Source organism: Delphinapterus leucas, chromosome 1 (genome assembly GCF_059928025.1).
Source record: "Delphinapterus leucas isolate spDelLeu-1000000601 "Yukka" chromosome 1, BTC_Dleu_Yukka2, whole genome shotgun sequence".
Taxonomy (NCBI): Eukaryota; Metazoa; Chordata; class Mammalia; order Artiodactyla; family Monodontidae; genus Delphinapterus; species Delphinapterus leucas.
The window spans coordinates 19,989,814-20,008,502 of record NC_143129.1 but is presented as its reverse complement, the minus strand read 5'-3'; positions in this window follow the sequence as shown (position 1 = coordinate 20,008,502).

Here is an 18,689-nt window from a genome sequence, read left to right as displayed (position 1 = left end):
AAAGTAATAACTAACTTATTCCCTCACTAAGAAAAACAGATCTCCTATATCTGAAAATAACGCACTCTAAAGGTACATATTTTGAGATGAATTAAGATATATTATACTCATTATACTCATATTTAAGACAATTTTTTGTTTAAATATTAGAAATTTATGTAACAGTTTGGCATTGTATATTTCGTTTAATGAAAAATGACGTTTAAATGTTTTTTTGAAAACAATGCTGGTGATGAATCTGACAAGTCAGTGTTATAAAAGAAGGGCAAAAATGACAGGCACTTGACTGTTCTGCCCTGGATTCACTTACTCCAGCATAAAAGCACGTTTCCCCTGTGACTCTCCTTTCCTCATTGATGTAGCACCTTAGCGTATAAACCTAAATGTACAAAAAATTATTTTTCCATAACAATTTAAATCCTGTTTAGATCTTCCACTCCACCAGGAGTAATAGTATCTTACTATCAGTAAACCTCTGTCCCCTAACATATATGTATACTTTATCCTGAGTTGCATCTAATCTCAGGGCTTTATGTATCAGTAAGGGTTCTCCAGAGAAACAGACCAATAGAGCAGTAAGAGGTGTGTGTGTATCTTCTATCTCAGTCTCTAATCTCGAGAGAGATTTAATTTTAGGAACTGGTTCGTGTGTTTGTGGAGGTTCAAGTTCAAAATCTGCAGGGTAGGCTGACAGGCTGGAGACCCAGGGAGCAGTTGCAGTTCAGGTCTGAAGACAGTCTGCTGTGAGAATTCTCTCTTCTGAGAACTGCCATCTTTTTCTATTAAGGCCTTTAACTGATTGCATGAAGCCTACACACGTTATGGAGGGTGATCTGCTTTACTCAGCTTACTAATTTAAATGTTAATTTCATCTCAAAAATACCTTCACAGAAACCTCTAGAATAACTGACCAAATATCTGGGTACTGTGACCTAGCCAAGCTGACACATAAAATGAACCATCACCGTTTATTTAGCATCATTGAGGTGGAGAGGTAAGAAGGGGGGACCATCTCATCTTTGATGCCATCGGTCCATGTTGACATCCACTGAGATAGCCAAAGCCATTGTCCGCTTGGTCCTGCTTCCCTGACCTATCAGGTGTGTGGTCTCCTGTGGTCCTGTGAGTGCAGGACCTTAACTGTGCTGCTTCCTTAACTGCTGGTGCAAAAGAATATCTGCAAAACTCTCTGTGGCATCATTTGCTGAGACGTGAGGGGGTCATTCCCTGATGGAGTCCCTCTCCTTGGAAACGGCCACAGCGTGGAACAGCTGAACCTGATGAGCTCATCAACTTCCTCTCTCTCTTTCACTCTCTCTGCAGTTCTCAGAAACCTCCTGCTGCCCGCCCACCCGCCCAAGAAACTTTCCCTGTCTTAATCTGGATCATTCTTTCACATCTGCATCTAAATCCTCCTGTGGATTAGTCACAAGTGTTTAGACTTTTTGAACCTCAAAGCTAGGTATTAGATTTCTTTATTGTCATGGTTGTTGCCATTTTGTTGTTTTTCCAAAGTTGCCCCTTCTTTGGCAATGATGAAAAGAGTAAAGAGGAAGAAAAGAATAAAATGTGCTTTTCATTTATTGATTCCATAAATTAAACATACTGTGTTAGGAAGTAGTGAGCTACTACGGAGGTGTCTGCAGCCTATTCAAAAAATATTTCTTTGGTTGGTTTCTAGATCCTTGGAAATTCTCTTGATTATTATGAAAACTTACTTTATAATCCTCTTTGCTTCCTTGATCCCCCCATACCTTGGTAAGAACCAAGTCTCTGTAATGTTGTTTATCCTGCACTGGCTATGGGATGCTTGAAGACTCATGTGGTCCTAGAACGTTCAGTTACTCTAAGCAAAGGCAGACATTTTTTAAGGTGTCCACCAGGTGTCACTGTTGGCCAGAGAAACGTGACTAACTTGCTTCAGCTTTGAAACGAAAAAGTGTTAACCCTGACTTAATACCAAAAAATTGAAGGGGGAAAATGTCAGAAATAGGAACAAGTGGATCCATCCTGATCTTAGGCAGGAAGTAACAACCCTTCACTTCAATGCCAAGGAATGACAGTCCTTTAGGTACTTTTACATTTTGCTTGCACGTTACCCTAAAAATCCTGTTAGGCCGACAGGGCAGGGGCTTCTTGTTAAGTCTATTCAATAGCTAGACCACTGGAAGAGCAGGACCTGGGTTCTACAGGAGGCTTTGTGATCAGAGCATCAGCATGCCTGGGCAAGTTCCGTTTTCAATGTCTTTATCGATAAAATAAGAATTTGAATTTGGTAATCACTCGTGGTTTGAGAATATAATCCTTGCTTCACAAATAAATTTCAGAGAAATGCCTTTTTCAAGGTCACTGTTTCTTAGTTTATGAGTTTGCACTAGAACTTGGGCCCTACTTCACTCCTTAAGACAGGCCAGGGTCCACTGAGACATGAAGTTTTCCTGATCTGCTCCTTCTGCAGAAGCAGAAAAGATACCCACTCACTGAGCAAACCACCTTCCGTAGCCATTTTTCCTTTTGTATTCTTACTGACATTGATAATAATACAAAAAAATGGAACCAGGTAGTTTTTATTGAAATACTTCTCTTTTAGCTTTCAGGTTCTTTTAAGTGTGGGAAAAATGCCTTGGCTTTTTAAAAAATGAGTTTCTAATGAATCAACATAGAATATGTGCAATATATATGAGTAATAAAACGAACACACATTTACTGACCATCAAGCTTTACACAGTAGAACTTCTTTCCTACCTTACTCTACAAAGAAATTCAATCCTTTCTTATCCACATAAAAATCATATGGAGCTCTCATTTTACTGCAAAAAGAAGAATGGCCTAACAAAGGCCATTTCTTTCAGGATTTTACCCTTTCATTTACTCTTAGCTCATTCATAAGCTTCAGAATATAGAGGCAATGGTATGTTCCCTTAGTCTCCGTTCCACTGTTTTCATCTCTCTTCTGAGAATAATCAAGTTAATATTTAAATTGTACTTTGTTCCTGCCTGTAGTCTTTATTTTTTTTACATTTTTATTGGAGTATAATTGCTTTACATTGTTAGTTGCTGCCATATAACAAAGTGAATTGCCTATACGTATACATATATCCCCATATCACCTCCCTCTTGCATCTCCCTCCTACCCTCCCAATCCCACCACTCTAGGTGGTCACAAAGCACCGAGCTGATCTCCCTGTGCTATGCGGCTGCTTCCCACCAGCTATCAGTTTTACATTTGGTAGTGTATATCTGTACATGCCATTCTCCCATGTTGTCCCAGCTTCTACTTCCCCTTCCCCGTGTCCTCAAGTCCATTCTCTAGTAGGTCTGCATCTTTATTCCTGTCCTGCCCCTAGGTTCTTCATGACCTTTTTTTTTTAGATTCCATATATATGTGTTAGCATATGGTATTTGTTTTATTCTTTCTGACTTACTTCACTCTGTATGACAGACTCTAGGTCCATCCACCTCACTACAAATAAGTCAATTTTGTTTCTTTTTATGGCTGAGTAATATTCCCTTGTATATATGTGCCACATCTTCTTTATCCATTCATCTGTTGATGGACACTTAGGTTGCTTCCATCTCCGGGCTATTGTAAATAGAGCTGCAATGAACACTGTGGTACATGACTCCTTTTGAATTATGGTTTTCTCGGTATATGCGCAGTAGTGGGATTGCTGGGTCATATGGTAGTCCTATTTTTAGTTTTTTAAGGAACCTCCATACTGTTCTCCATAGTGGCTGTACCAATTCATATTCCCACCAGCAGTGCAAGAGTGTTCCCTTTTCTCCACACCCTCTCCAGCATTTATTGTTTCTAGATTTTTTGATGATGGCCATTCTGACCGGTGTGAGATAATATCTCATTGTAGTTTTGATTTGCATTTCTCTAATGATTAATGATGTTGAGCATTCTTTCATGTGTTTGTTGGCAATCTGTATGTCTTCTTTGGAGAAATGTCTATTTAGGTCTTCTGCCCATTTTGGGATTGGGTTGTTTGTTTTTCTAATATTGAGCTGCATGACCTGCTTGTAAATTTTGGAAATTAATCCTTTGTCTGTTGCTTCATTTGCAAACATTTTCTCCCACTCTGAGGGTTGTCTTTTGGTCTTGTTTATGGTTTCCTTTGCTGTGCAAAAGCTTTGAAGTTTCATTAGGTCCCATTTGTTTATTTTTGTTTTTATTTCCATTTCTTTAGGAGGTGGGTCAAAAAGGATCTTGCTGTGATTTATGTCATAGAGTGCTCTGCCTATGTTTTCCTCTAAGAGTTTGATAGTTTCTGGCCTTACATTTAGGTCTTTAATCCATTTTGAGCTTATTTTTGTGTATGGTGTTAGGGAGCGATCTAATCTCATACTTTTATATGTACCTGTCCAGTTTTCCCAGCACCACTTATTGAAGAGGCTGTCCTTTCTCCACTGTACATTCCTGCCTCCTTTATCAAAGATAAGGTGACCATAAAGGTTTTAATTTCTCCATCAAATCTGAATGAGATCCTTGCTGGGTAGAGTAATCTTGGTTGTAGTTTTTTACCTTTCAGCACTTTAAATATGTCCTGCCAGTCCCTTCTGGCTTGCAGAGTTTCTGCTGAAAGATCAGCTGTTAACCTTATGGGGATTCCCTTGTATGTTATTTGTTGCTTTTCCCTTGCTGCTTTTAATATTTTTTCTTTGTTTTTGATAGTTTGATTAATATGTGTCTTGGCGTGTTTCTCCTGGACTTATCCTGTATGGCACTCTTTGTGCTTCCTGTATGTGCTTATTTTCTTTCCCATGTTAGGGAAGTTTTCAACTGTAATCTCTTCAAGTATTTTCTCAGTCCCTTTCTTTTTCTCTTCTTCTTCTGGGACCCCTATAATTCGAATGTTGGTGCGTTTAATGTCCCAGAGGTCTCTGAGACTGTCGTCAGTTCTTTTCATTCTTTTTTCTTTATTCTGCTCTGCAGTAGTTATTTCCACTATTTTATCTTCCAGGTCACTTATCCGTTCCTCTGCCTCAGTTATTCTGCTATTAATTCCTTCTAGAGAATTTTAAATTTCATTTATTATGTTGTTCATCATTGTTTGTTTGCTCTTTAGGTCTTCTAGGTCCTTGTTAAACGTTTCTTGTGTTTTCTCCATTTCTACTTCCAAGATTTTGGATCATCTTTACTATCATTATTCTGAATTCTTTTTGAGGTAGACTGCCTATTTCCTCCTAATTTGCCTGGTCTGGTGGGTTTTTACCTTGCTCCTTCATCTGCTGTGATTTTTCTCTGTCTTCTTATTTTGTGTAACTTTCTGTGTTTTGGGTCTCCTTTTCACAGGCTGCACGTTCTTAGTTCCCGTTTTTTTTTTTTTTTTTGGTTTCTGCCCCCAGTGGGTGAGGCTGGTTCAGTGGCTTGTGTAGGGTTCCTGGTGGATGGTACTGGTGACTATGTTGTGGTGGATGAGGCTAGATCTTGTCTTTGTGGTGGGCAGGACTGAGTCAGGTCATGTGTTTTAGCATGTCTGTGAATTTATTATTATTTTAGGCAGCCTCTCTGCTAATGGATGGTGCAGTTGTGTTCCTGTCTTGCTAGTTGTTTGGCAGGGGGTGTCCAGCACTGGAGCTTGCTGGCCATTGAGTGGAGCCAGGTCTTAGCATTCAGACAGAGATCTCTGGGAAAGCTCTCACCAATTGATATTACGTGGGGCCAGGAGGTGTCTGGTGGTCCAAAGTCCTGAACTCAGCTCTCCCACCTCAGAGGCTCAGGCCTGACACCCGGCTGGAGCACCAAGCCACATGGCTTAGAAGAAAAGGGGAATAAAAAGTGTGATATAAAAATAAATTTAGTAAAATCAACAATTTAAGAAGTTATTAAAATAAAAATATAAAAAAATAAAAAAAGGAGAGCAACCAAACCAATAAACAGATCCACCAGTGATGACACACGTTAAAAACTATACTGAGGTGAACATATAAATCAGCAACTAGTCAGTTGCATGCAGCAAACCTCAAGTCTACAGTTGCTCCCAAAGTCCACTGCTTCAATTTTGGGATGATTCGTTGTCTATTAAGGTATTCCACACTTGTAAGGTACATTAAGTTGATTGTGGAGATTTAATCCGCTGCTCCTGAGGCTGCTGGGAGAGATTTCCCTTTCTCTGCTTTGTTCTCACAGCTCCCGGGGCTCAGCTTTGGATTTGGACCCGCCTCTGCGTGTAGGTCACCCTCAGGTGTCTGTTCGTCGCCCAGACAGGAGGGGGTTAAAGGAGCCGCTGATTCGGGGGCTCTGGCTCACTCAGGCTGGGGGGAGGGAGGGGCACGGATGCAGGGCGAGCCTGCGGCAGCAGAGGCCGGCGTGACGTTGCACCAGCCTGAGGCTCGCCGTGCGTTCTCCCGGGGAAGTTGTCCCTGGATCACGGGACCCTGGCAGTGGTGGGCTGCACAGGCTCCCGGGAGGGGAGGTGTGGATAGTGACCTGTGCTCGCACACAGGTTTCTTGGTGGCGGCAGCAGCCTTAGCGTCTTATGCCCGTCTCTGGGGTCTGCGCTTATAGCTGCGGCTCGCGCCCGTCTCTGGAGCTCGTTTAGGCGGTGCTCTGAATCTGCTCTCCTTGCGTACCCCAGAACAATGGTCTCTTGCCTCTTGGGCAGGTCCAGAATTTTTCCTGGTCTCCCTCCCGGCTAGCTGTGGCACACTACCCCCCATGAGGGTGTGTTCACCCCGCCAACTGCAGTCCTCTCCCTGCGCTCCGACCGAAGCCCGAACCTCAGCTCCCAGCCCCCACCCGCCCCGGCGGGTAAGCAGACAAGCCACTCGGGCTGGTGAGTGCCAGTCGGCCCTGATTCTCTGTGCGGGAATCTCTCCGCTTTTCCCTCCGCACCCCTGTGGCTGTGCTCTCCTCCGTGGCTCCGAAACTTCCCCCTGCGCCACCCGCAGTCTCTGCCCGCGAAGGGGCTTCCTAGTGTGTGGAAACCTTTCCACCTTCACAGCTCCCTCCCAGTGGTACAGATCCTGTCCCTATTCTTTTGTCTCTGTTTTTTCTTTTTTTGCCCTACCCAGGTACGTGGGGAGTTTCTTACCTTTTGCGAAGTCTGAGGTCTTCTGCCAGTGTCAGTAGGTGTTCTGTAGGAGTTGTTCCACATGAGATATATTTTTGATGTATTTTTTGGGAGAAAGGTGATCTCCGTGTCCTGCTTCTCCGCCATCTTGAAGGTCCTCTCGTAGTCTTTATTTTAAATTATAAAAGATTGTAATTCTCATAATGCTAAAATATAAATTTGTCAGCTGAAAGCAATGCACAGCCTCCAAATTATGTTTTATTTGGTGGAATTTCTGACGACTTCAAGGCCAGGAGACAGCCTCTCAGATTGCTCTGAGGGACTGATCCAGAGAGGTAAGGGATACATACTCCTGTGAGTTTTGTTACAAAAACCAGGTAGTCCGAATATCAAAAGATTATTATTATAGAAAACCAGACATCTCAAGTTAATGAATTTAGCGCTTTTCTATGTATGGGAAGATGCAAAAGTCTGGGCTCACTAAAATCATTTCTTATATATGTACCTCAGCTATCTGGGGCCAGTATCCTGTGTTTTCCCATCCTGTGTCGACCCAGGGTGCCCCGATGAAGGGTAGCTACAGTGGCTTTTAGGTTGATGGCTGGCATTCTGTTTCCATCCTGAGTTCCCTCAGGGCTGACCATCATGGGGAGCTGTAATGTGATGGCTTGATGGCTGTAACATCCTTTGTTTACTGGTATGGCAGGAAATATTTTTCATTCACAAATTATTTCTGGGAGAAGCTTGGAGAAGAAAGAAGAACAAGGGTTCATAGTGGCCCAGAGAGGAGAAAGAGCCCGTGAGAATTTTCTAAGGAGGTGGATATTTTCAGGGAAATTTTTAAGCTGGAATGTCTACATATAACATTTAAATTTATCTGCCTTGAAGTAGCTTAATTCTTTGATTACACATCAGCTGTCAGTTGAGGGCCACGTTGTGTGGAGGTAGTCCTTTGTCGGCGGTGAAGGAACCAGGGCAGTATTGGAGCAAGGTAAAAAAAACAAAGAGAGAATTCATACAAAGATGGGAATTTGAATACAGAGGATGAAGAAAAATGTAACTTCTGCAGATTTCAGTATATTTAGGGTGGTTTTATTAGCCATTTGAATTTAAATATTACAGAAAGGTTATCTTCATTATGTTGAAAGATTCCCAATAACTAGAGAGCAGATACCTGAGTTCCATATATGCAGAAGTGTAATGTGCATTTATTGGAAATTTCAGAGTGTCTTCATGTTAACATGCACATGAGTGATTAAAGTTCACCAATGAAAACCTTTAGTTCTCTAGGAAATTCATATTCTTTGAGCTTCTTTGTGATTTACTTACATTTCTCCCTGTTAAATTTCTTGGCAATACTGGAAGGTCAGGGAACTTCTGTGATTGATTTAAGCCGGAAAAAATTAAAAACTGTGCACTTTCTTAGCTACTGGCCATTTTGTCAGCCTCCAAACCAAACATCTCCACCACTATCCCAAAGGGTTATCAGAAAGCCTGTGCTAGATGTTGAGCAGCAATTATGTCCTTACTGGGAAAATTGTCAGTCATTCCTGGTCTCTGACCCTCTCTACAAGGTGCCCAGCTCCTCTGCCTTTGAAATTTATACCTTAACCAGATTTCACATTTGACAGCGTTTTGCAGTTTTCAAAACATTTAAATACATCCTTTCCCTTAAATATTATCCCCATTGCAGACCTAGATTGCTAGGGCAGATATTATCAGGTGTCTTTTGCACATGAGGGTCTAGGTTAAAAAAGGTAAAACTTCTTGCTTAAGGTCACTCGAAGCTCAGAGAAAACCCATATTTCCTTTCTCAAAGGCTAATGAGTGTCCAAATGCAGGAAGCGCTTTCTGTCTCTAAACATAACCTTCACTTCATTGTCGATGATCTAACTTACCAAAGCCAGGATACCTTTAAGTCTCAAATCAGAGCTATCACTGTTTTCCCCTCTGTATCTTTTCTTGCTCTGTCCTTTTTCTTTCTGCCCTGGGAAATAAACTCCAGGGAAGTTAGAATCAAATGATGAATTAGTTGTTTTTGCAAAATGAATAGTGAAATTTGTGATGGGACTTTGAGCCCAACTTCCAAGTTTCCTCTTTAAATTGAAGCTTCAGGATCATTATTCACAGAGTTGCACAAAGTATCACAGATTCGGGTTCATGTGAAATGATAATGTAGCATTTCCCCAAGTGTGATATTAGTGAGTATTTTATTTTAAAATAGCTTCCAAGTTCAAGTTAGCTGAAGCCCTTTGTTACAGGACCTGTCCTGACATCTCGTATTTCTGTTACTCCTTTGCTTATGAACAGGGAGATTGAGAAGTGCATTTCCCTAGTTTACTTTCCCACAGAAATTTTTACAGAGCTGGGTTTTTGTTGTTACAGTTGTGGTTCTTGTTTTTTCCCCAGATCATTCTGTGTGGAAAGCTATGTCCGAGAAAAGAGTTTTGTGAGGTCTCCAACACTTTTCCTTAGCATCACTCTTTCTAGAAGTTATCCCAGCTGTATATATTTCAGAATAGTATTAAATCAAACGATAATTGAATAAAATCTTCAGGTAAATTTGGATAAAGTAATTTACGATGGAAAATATGCCAAGGTTTACTTCTTGTGATTTATTAAAGAGAATAAAGCAAAGGGATTTAATTTGTACTACGTATCTATGCAAATCACAAATGGCCCACATTATAAAAGCTAAACATGGCAGGGTTTTAGTACTCACTGAGGGTGAGGAATGTGATTAAAAAAAAAAAAAAAAGGCAAGTTCACCAAAAAATGTCATTTCCTCAACTGTCCTCAGTGGAGGGCTGCCTCTGAACAGTCAGGAATCCTGATGGGCCTGTTTATTCCTCCAGCTTTTGTCTCTGGTTGAGATTGAATTTCCTCGTTCATCCAAGAGGCTGGCTGGGAGCTTATGTTTCTCTCTACAGCTTTCCTTTCACTGATTCCAGGAGCAAATTAACAGTGTCCTTTCCCAGGTAAAGCATGTTAGGTTGGATTGCAAGCTCGGTTTTCTCTCTGAAGGGCAACGCTTTAACTCCCACTCCTTCAGGGTCCTTATGACTGGTGCAGCCTGGAAGGAAACAGAATCACAATGGCTTCCGTGACACTGCATTTGGTGGTCGCTCATCATAATGATTCCAGACATTTTTCTAGAACCTTAAAGTTTTTCATAACACGTTCACTTTGAACTGTCTTTTCCTCTTCACAAGAGGTTGTGTGCAAGACAGGGGTGATGATCTCATTATACAAGAGACCAAATAACTTGTGCAAGAGAATGTGGTGATTGGATCTCTGACCTCTGTCCTTCCATTCAGTGTTTTGTTTGTTTTCATTACACATATGAGCCCACTTCTTGGAGTAAGGCACCATTTCTAAGATAACATCATAATAAAATGTTTTGGTTGTCACGTTTGCCAGCCACTGTGCTAAACTCTGATTTATTATGTATCTAGAACTGTGTTAAGAACTTTATATGATCAATGAAATATGTACCATTTTCCTTTATATATTATACCTATATTACTTTTTAACTTCAGGTATTATTTGTATTATAATAACCTTAGGTATTTGGTTTGTTGCGTTTTGACTATTGCATATATCCATGCAACCATCACCTCAAACAGTATGTAAAATATGTCCATTATTCCAGAAAGTTGCCCTTTGCAATTTGCACCCCTCTCAACGTCAGAGGAGCTATTTTCTAATCCCTTAGCTAATTTCTATTACCTTAGATGTTCTCAGACTTCGTATAATTATAACCACGTGTTGTGTGCTCTTTTGTGTCAGGCTTCTTTCACTCAACATAATATTTTTTTGGACATTTTTCTATGTTGTACTATGTGTCTGTGGTTTGTTCCTTTTAATTGATGAAGAGTATTGTATTACTATACCATACTTTATCCAGTCTCCTGTTGATAAATATTTGGGTTGCTTCCATTTCCGGCTAGTACGAATAAAGCTCTTTGAACATTCTTGTACAAATATTTCCGTGGATATATGTTTTCATGTCTTTTCAGTAAGTAACCAGGATTGGAATTTCTGGATCATAGGGGAGGTGTATGTTCAACTTTATAAGAAGATAATGTTTTTCCATTTTCCATTTCTACCAGTAACAATATGTGAGTGTTCTGGTTGCTCCAAAGTTGATAATGTGATTTGATTTTAGCCATTCTGTAGGGTGTGATGTGGTACCTTCTTGAGGTTTTACTTTGCATTTCTCTGATGATTAATGATGTTGAACATCTTTTCAGGATCTAGTGGCCATTTATCTTCTTTTGCAAAGTGAGTGTTTAAGAATTTCGCCTGTTATTTTTTTCCACTTTTTAAAAAAATATTGTTGATTCCAAAAAATTCTTTAGGTGTTTTATGTTTGTATCCTTTGTCGGCTTTGTGTCGTAAATGTTTTTTCCTAAACTGTGGCTTGCCTGTTTATTTTTTCAGTGGTATCTTTTCATGGACAGAAATTTAACATTTTGATAAAGTCCAGTTTATCATTTTTTTCTTCTATGGTTAGTGCTTCTACAGTCTTGTTTAAAGTACTCTTTGTCAACTCCAAGGTTGTGAAGATACTCTTCAAAGTGTTTTTTGGAAGGTTTATGGATTTTCTATTTAGGTTCATCGTCTGTGTTAAATTGCTTTTTGTGTGTTGAATAAGGGAGGGTCAGGTTTCATTTTTTTTTAGTATTAGGCTATTTATTTCAGTGCATTTGTTAAGAAGATATTCCTTTCCCTATTGAATTGTTTTTCTGCCTTTCTGAAATACCAGCTGAGGTTAAATGTGAAGATCTCTTTATGAGCTGTGTATTTTGTTCCATTGATTTCTATTTGTCCATCCTTAGGACAATCCCAGACTGTCTTGATTACTGTAGTATTATAGCAGCTCTTGAACTCAGGTGATAAAGTTCTCCAACTCTGCTCTTCTTTTGCACAACGAGATCTAGATACCTTGAATTTCCATATAAATCTTAGAATCAACTTGTCATTTTCTAAAAAAGTGTGCTGACATTTTGATCGTGTTAAATCTATAGAGAACTTTGGAAAAGAATGGGCATCTTAACGGCATAGTGGTCTTCAGTACATGAGCAGTGAATACATGTGTCTATTTATTTGTATCTTATTCAGTTTTTCTCAGAATTGTTTCCTAGTTTTCAGTTTTAAAAATGTTCTTGTAAATTATATATATTATTAGATTTTATTTTCTAATTATTGGTTACTAGCATATTGAAATACAATTATGTTGCATGTTGATAATAAGTCTTGTATATTGACTGCTCAGTATATCTATATAGACTGCTAATTATAATGTTACCTATAGGTTTTCATAGATGTCCTTTAACAGACTGAAGTTCCCTTCTATTCTTATTTTTCTGAGAGGTTTTTAAAAATCTTGAATGGATACTATTAATACTTTTTTATGCATACTTTGAGATATTTATATGGTTTATCTCCTTTATTCTGTTAACATCATAGCATATTATGTTAATGTCATGATAATACATTAACATACGTGATGTACTTGGACCCTTTTCATGTGTTGAAACAACTTTTGCATTCCTGAGATACATTCCATCTGGAGTCTATCCTTTTTACAAATTGCTGTACTTAATTAGGTAATTTTCTTTTTTTTAATTGGAGTATAGTTGCTTTACAATGTGGTGTTAACTTCTGCTGTACAGCAAAGTGAATCAATTATGTGTATACATATATCCACTCTTGTTTAGATTCTTTTTCCATATAGGTCATTAGAGAGTATTGAGTAGAGTTCCCTGTGCTATGCAGTAGGTCCTTATTAGTTATCTATTTTATATACTGTAGTGAATATATGTCAATAGCAATTTCCCAATTTATCCCTCCCCCCTTCCCCCCCCCCCCCCCGGTAACCATAAGATTGTTTCCTATGTCTGTAACTCTATTTCTGTTTTGTAAAGAAGTTCATTTGTACCATTTTTTTTAGATTCCATATGTAAGCGACATCATACAATATTTGTCCTTCTCTTTCTGACTTACTTCACTTTGCTCCTTTTCTGAAAGGTTTTACTTCTATGTTCGCGAGGGTCATTCAATGATGACTTCATTTCTTCGTATTATCATTGCCAGTTTTTGTCCTGCACTTGACAGTCGTCCTGGTCCTGAGTTTGGGGGGTCTTTTTCAGCTCTCATGCCCCCTCTCAGCCTTTAGCACACTCACTCCTACACTTTGTGAAAGCCTGCAGGAAAGGGTTGGCAGGGGGGTGAAGACTTTCTGTGTGATTGGGGAGGCTTGGGAATGTAACCTGACCAGGAAGCCCAGGTGTAGCGATGAAACGTTGTTAGAAATGTGACTGTGTAAGGTGGCGTCTCTTAGCCACTGTGTCTGGGATGAAAGCACACAGGTCTCTCTTCTCCTCAGAAAGGCTCATCACTTTCTTGACTTCAGTTCACTTAGGTTTCTTTGTATCCTCAGCTCTTGAATGTTTTCTAAAAACTATAGCATTTTAGTGTATCCAGCTGATTCTAACTATTAGGGTGGTGTCATTGATTTTTCTGCTTTCTGTTCCAGAGGCCAATTCAGAATGCACTTCTATTATCTCTATATTATGACTGGAGAAACAGCTTCAAGGTCTCACAGCTTGGAACTGTTAAACTTGCACCTGGAATTTAGTTCTTTTCTAATCCCATTACTCATGTCTTAACAAATTTACAGAGTCTATATTCACCACTTTCCATTTAGAAAAGTAAAAAGAATTACATTTGTTTTTTGGCAAACCTCACACTCTCTACTTTTACCCTTTCCTGAAGCACAACTTCCATGCCAGGCAAGGATTTTCTAAATTAGATCTACTTTGATCTTCACTCATCTACCAAAAATTTGAAGGAATATTTGAAGGAGTCACTGCTTACTCCCTGCAGGATACAGGTGTGGGGAAGAGTCAGCAGGTACTCTATTTGCACCTCTTTGATTAAATTGAGCTTTTGCTCAAAAGGAAATAATGGGTCTCTAACCTGTGAATTTTGGAGGGAAGAAAGTCTCTTCCTATATGTATTCATTGCTAGGAAGTTGCAGTGTCCAGGATATCAGTTTGTGGATTCATGTAACTGGAGAATTTTTGTTCAAATATAATCAAAACAAAACACAACTTTAGAGTCTTTTAACTGAACAAAATAATTAACATAAAAGGCATCGTGTTGTTGTAAATAGAGGGAAGGTTGGCCTGTTTTTGCTTTGCTCTGTGGCCTCTGGGAAGAGACAGGAGAGGGGTGGTGGTTTTCTTCTCATTATAAAGGACCCCTAAGTACTTTGGCCGGATCACTGGAGCCAGCGCCCCCTGTCCTGGTAGCCCAGTCACCAACTGTCCTCCGTAGCCCAGGAAGCAGGGTTTGTGCACCCTGTCTCCTGTGTGTGAAGTCTAAGGTCATTGGGTTTTCTGAGTTTCAGGGAAGAGCTGAGTCTAGAAAGTGAGACTTTTTTCGTAGGATGGCTGGGTTGGAAGCTGGACAAATTTAGAGAATTCTAGGCAGCCGGGGGAACCAAAAATTGACTTTGATAGAAAAGAGCTGAAGAGATTTTAATTCAAAGGGAATAAAACCTATAAAGCTTACCTTCTTTACAATTTGTCCTATGACCAGCCTGCAGTTGTGACTAGAATAGGGATTCAGTGTATTTTTAATAGCCACAATGTAGGAATTCCTTTAACTCTGAGTAATGAAGCGAGTTTAAAAAATGATTCTTCTTCACTTTGCTGTACACCTGAAACTAATGTAACATTGTAAGTTAACTATACTTCAATTTAAAAAATGGCTAAAAGAAGAATTCTTCTATATGTTCATCCAGCAGCCAACCATTACTTACTATAAGCCAGACCTCTCCACCCTGGGCCTCAAAATCCATCTTCTTTTGTGAGTGAAAAACCCACTGAAACATAAAACACAAAGTGAAACCACATAGATTACATGCTGTAGGAGAGGAAAAAGTAAATGTTATCTTTTCAGAGGAGGAGATTGGAAAATCATTCAAAGAAGTGAAAGTTGATTGGCATTTGAAACTACTGCATAAGCACTTTATAAGGACATAAAAGGCAGAGGGAGCTTCCAGGTAAAGGGGGAAGGACCCTCCTCACTGTGATGCTCAAGTAAAGGGACAGCTGGGCAACGGTTTTGGTGCACACAGAGGAACAGAGGTGGTTCAGCACAGCCAAGTATGATGGCCTTGAGGCTGGAGTGCAGTGAAGAAGGTAGGTAGTGAAGGGATTCCTAAGGGTTGCACTGGGTTCTGTAGACAGCAGAGGTAACTGGAGGAATGAATGTGAGCTACTACTAGAGAAATTGAGATTCCCTAGGTATCCTAAAATAGAAAAGAATATACCTATAAACAGAATGTCTTAGTTAGAGCAACAAGTGTGGCTGCCCTGGATCCCAGCCTGGTGAGTTGGAGAGAAACAGTGGGGTAAGGTTTGGGGACCCCTTTTCTTTTTTTTTTTTAACTCAAATAGGTTTATATGTAAGAGGTACATAACATCGTTTATATTTAAGAGGTACAACATGTTGATTTGATACATTTGTACTGTAATATGATTGCCATTGTAGCCATAGTACTTCTATCATGTCACATAATTACATCTTTTTTTGTGGTCAGAATAATTAAGATCTAGTCTCTTAGCAAGTTTAATGATGATAGTACAATATCGTTGCCCATATTCACTGTACTGTCCATTAGATCGCCTTTCTAAAACCGGCACTGTCAGTGCCTGTACTATCTTTGTATCTTCTATCTCGATCTTCTTTCTCTCCCTCCCTGTCTCTCTCCGTCTGTCTCTGTCCCTCTCTCCATCAAGAGAAGGAGCCTTTGAAGGCGGGCCCAGCGTTTTAGGCGTGACGTCAGGCACCGAACCCTTCTTGGCAGAAGTCCTGCCTGGTGAAACTGGAATTGTGATCATTCAAATGTGGAGCCTTTCTTCAGTACAACTTACATAGAAAACAAAAGCTGCAGATGCTAACAGAACAGAGGGTTTGGATGCAGACCGTAAGAGGTGTCGGCTGAAAAAAACAACGCACAACCCAAAAGCAGAGAATTATGTTTTATTTGGTGGATATACTGAGGACTTAATCCTGGGAAGCAGCCTCTCAGACGGCTCTGAGGGGCGATTTCCAAGAGGTAAGGGAGGAGCCAGGAAGTATAGGAGTTTTTGAAGGAAAAAACCCCAAAAAGACAGGTAGTCAGCACAACAAAAATGACTGTTAATTAAAGAAAAGCAGACATCTCAAGTTCATGAATGTAGCGCTTTTCTGTGTATGGGAAGATGCAAGAGTCTGGGCTCATTAAAATCATTCCTTTGGTAAGCATCTTAACTAAAAGCCGTAGCCTGCTTTTCCCCATTCTGCATCCCCTCAAGGTGCGCAGTCATAGGCGGCTACAGTGGCTGATGGCTGCAACACCTTGTTTACTGATATGGCAGGTGACAATCTTCGTCCACAGAGTCAGTGAAGAAAGGGCACACTAGCCCATCTCTGGCTGGCAAACACTTTAGAGGCTCAGTTAACCTGTTGGCGTAATTGTTTTGATTTACTGACATGTAAAAAAAAAGAAAAAAGAAACTGTTTCATTTGTGGTTAGTTTTAGGTGACATGTAAGGCAAACAAGGGTGTTGGGATTATGTCCTAGCTGGAAAAAATAAAATAACTTCATTCTTTGACATTGACAACAAACTACAGAGAGGGAACACCTGCTGCAGGCATTTGTGTTACCCACTGGGAACATCCCCAGAACCCTAAGGGGAAGTGAGCACATATATTCACCTCCTCCACAGAAGTCATTCTTTTCTCTCTCAGGACTCACCTTAATCTCTTCTGTCTTCATTGTAGGCGCAGATCCTTTATGTAAACTTTTCCTTTCCTCCGGCAGCTAATGAACAACTCTCCACATAGATAAATATTAAAACCTATTTTAGTAAATTTCAAGACCTTAAGAAAACCTAAACAAACACCAGCAAGGTTCTGAATGTGAACTGTGCTGTAAATGCAGTATGAACTAGATCAGGATTTTACATCACAGGTAGGTGGGACCAAAGTGTTATTTTCTGCTGGGTTTTGATTTGTTTCTATACCTTTCTACTCTTTTATTTTACATTTTGCTGCTTTTGAAACTGATTTTGGTTATATATTCTGAGATAACCTGGGTCCTTTCAGGCCCTTCAGGGGCAGACCAGTCGGGCATGGCATGGTATTAGACATTCCTTTAGTGCTGGAAAACTCTGATGCTTTGGAAACTCACGTGTAAAACTGAGACAGCAACTGATTTCCTGAAACTGGCTGACAAATTCTTGGAAAAAGAAGCTCAGGAAACAGTATATGCCCTAATGCACACTTTAAAAAATCCCTATCCTTCTTTATTCACGTCTCCCTTTTTCATACTCCCTTTTCCTCTCCTTGCCCTCAGTGGTAGGTCTGATTATGTATCGGAGACATGTCACTTAGTGCGAACATTATTTGGCTTGGTTGGCAGAATATTTGACAAGGCATCACGGCATATGAATTTTTAATTTTAAATGTCAGAGTCAATGTATAAATTAGGAATAAAAATATGATGTAGGGGTTTCTCACAGATTATGTGCTATTATTTAAAGTGGGCCATTACCTAAATTGGTCTGTTTTACTTTTTCACACAGATGACATTTTATATTATTTAATGTTACCTCTTTTATACAATGAGATTTGAAAAGAGTAGTCTTAATGGTAAGACTAGAGAAGAGCACAAGATGGGACAAAACAGTAGACATAGTAAAATAAAGTGAAAAACAGAATATAGTATTTTATGGGGGAAAGTCTGTTTCCGGATGCAGAAAACACCAAGGGATGCATAAAATTAAGTGTGTATGTCCTGAATAATAGACAAAAACCCTGGCAACAATATTGTACAGTTGCATATAGTGACGTTCCTTTCATAGGGCTCCAGAGATATTTCGTGTGGACCACTAAACTTAGTGCAGCCTTTTCAGTATCAGAAAAATGGAAATGAATTAGAAAAGGCTCATGGGCAGAGAGACAGATAAGGGCCTGTGGAGTTTATCCATTAGGAAACGTAAGTGAGTTAAAAATATGGGTTGACTCGCCACTGATAAAAGATAGAGCCTCTAAGAATGGGATGAATGTGAGTAGCCCAGGCCCCTGGAGTTGAGTGAGTGTTTTAGGAGCCCCATGGGGTGAAAGGGTTTTCCCGTCTCAGGGACAGAGGTAGTCCTAACTAGACAGCACTGCTGGATGTATATTGGTCTTCAGGCGTCTGTGAAAGTGACCGGAGACTTTAAGGCTAGATTCTTAGCCTTAGCGGAGAGGTGGTCCCTTGAGGAATCCTGGCACCTAGTTAATGGACACTCCTGGAAACGCTCGGGGGCATCCAAGAGTCTTTATCTGAATGGATCCACCCTGGATGTGGACAGCCACGGAATCTCTCCAAGAGTGTCATGTTCCCCAACGTGGGGACTTGTAAACCTGAGGTTATGTGGTGGTGACCAGGGAGCGGCAATAACTCGTGTCATCTTTTTAATATTCTCCTGCAAATCAGTGTCTCAAGCAAGGCCTTTGCTTTCCAGCCAGGCTGTAATTCACCCTGGGGATCATGATGAGGGTAGCAGAGACTTTCACACCCCTGGTAAGAAGATCAGAGGGCCATGGTGTCTGCAGTCGCCGTGGCAG